Genomic DNA, 2,248 nt, shown 5'->3' on the forward strand with positions numbered 1-2,248 from the left:
CAAAGTCCACCTCCTCAATTTGGGATGATTCATTTTCTATTCATGTATTCCACAGATGCAGGGTACATCAAGTTGATTGTGGAGCTTTCATCCGCTGCTTCTGAGGCTGCTGGGAGAGATTTTCCTTTATCTTCTTTGTTCTCATAGCTCCCAGGGGCGATGTGGCCCCACCTCTGCGTGTAGGTCTCCGGAGGGCGTCTGTACTTCGCTTAGACAGGATGGGGTTAAAGAAGCTGCTGCTTCGGGGGCTCTGGCTCACTCAGGTGGGATGGGAGGGAGGGGCACGCAGTGCGGGGCGAGCCTGCGGTGGCAGAGGCCGGCGTGACGTTGCACCAGCCTGAGGCGCGCCGTGCGTCCTCCCGGGGAAGTTGTCCCTGGATCACGGACCTTGGCAGTGGCTGGCTGCACAGGTTCCCTGGAAGAGGGGTGTGGATCGTGACGTGCTTGCACACAGGTTTCTTGTTGGCGGCGGCAGCAGCAGCCTTAGCGTCTCACGCCTGTCTCTGGGGTCCGCGCTTTTAGCCGCGGCTCGCACCCGTCTCTGGAGCTCCTTTAAGCAGCGCCCTTAATCCCCTCTCCTCGTGCACCAGGAAACAAAGAGGGAAGAAAATTCTCTTGCCTCTTCGGCAGGTGCAGACATTTTCCCGGACTCCCTCCCGGCTAGACGTGGCGCACTAACCCCTTCAGGCTGTGTTCACGCCGCCAGTCCTCTCCCTGAGCTCCAACCGAAGCCCGATCCACAGCTCCCAGCCCCGCCCACCCTGGCCTCTCATGCTGGTGAGTGCAGGTTGGCACCGATGCTCTGTGTGGAAATCTCTCTGCTTTGCCCCACCAAACTGCTTCTCATTGTGGAAACACCATTTTACATCCCCACCAGCAATGCACAAGTCTTCAAATTTCTCCACATCCTTGCCAAAACTTGCTATTTTCTGGGTTGTTTTTTTTTTTAATATAATAGCCATCCTAATGGTTATGAAGTAGTATCTCATTATGATTTTGATTTGAGTTTCCCTAATGACTAATGATGTTGAGTGTCTTTTCGTGTGCTTATTGGTCATTTATATATCTTCTTTGAAGAAATGTCTGTTGAAATATTTTGCCCATTTTTGAATTAGGTTGTTTTCTTGGTGTTGAGTTGTAGGAGTTCTTTATATATTCTGGATATTAATCCATTACCAGATATATGATTTGCAAATATTTTCTCTCATTCTGTGGGTAGTAATTTCACTTTGTTGATAGTGTCCTTTGATGCACAAAAGTTTTTAATCTTGATGAGTTTCAATTTATCCTTTTTTCTTTTGTTGCTTGTATTTTGGTGTCATATCTAAGAATTCATTGGCAAACTGAACATCATGAAGATATTCCCCTATGTTTTCTCCTAAGAGTTTTAACTCTTATATTAGATCTTATATTAGATCCATAAGATGTTTTATGGAAGCTTAATGGTAACCAGAAAGCAAAAATTTAAAGTATATTCACAAAAGATAAAGAGAAGGAAATCAGAGCATATCACTATGAAAAATCACCAATTCTCAAAGGAAGGCAGCAAGAGAGGAATTAAGGAGCAAGATAACTATAAAACAGCCAGAAAGCAGTTACTAATGTGGCATTAGTAAGTCCTTATATATTAATAATTACTCTAAGTATAAATGGTTGAATTATCCAATCAAAAGGCACAAAGTGGCTGGATGGATAAAACAACAAAAAAACTCAACCATACTGCTGCCTCCAAGAGACTCACTTCAGTTTTAAAGACACACATAGACTCCAAGTGAAGAGATAGAGAAAGATATTCCATGCAAGTGGACACAAAAAGAAAGCTGGGTTAGCTATATTTATGTCAGTCAAAATAAATTTTAAGTCAAGAATTGTAACAAGAGGCAAAGAAGTTCATTATATTAAGATAAAAGCATCAACTCATCAAGAGGATATAACAGTTGTAAATGTATATGCACTCAACATCAGAGCACCTAAATACTGAAGCAAATATTAACAAATATGAAGGGAGAAAGAGACAATACATTAGTAGTAGGGGATTCAGTACCCAACTTTCAACAATGGATGGATCATCTAGACAGAAAATCAACCAGGAAATGTTGGACTTGACCCATACTTTAGACCAAATGAACCTAAAAGATATACTTAGAACATTCCACCCAACAGCAGCAGAATACATATTCTTCTCAAGTGAACATAAGGAAGATTGAAATCATACCAAGTATCTTCTCCAACAACAATGGTGTGAAGC

The sequence above is a fragment of the Lipotes vexillifer genome, unplaced genomic scaffold, assembly GCF_000442215.2.
Source record: "Lipotes vexillifer unplaced genomic scaffold, Lipotes_vexillifer_v1.1 scaffold773, whole genome shotgun sequence".
Classification (NCBI taxonomy): Eukaryota; Metazoa; Chordata; class Mammalia; order Artiodactyla; family Lipotidae; genus Lipotes; species Lipotes vexillifer.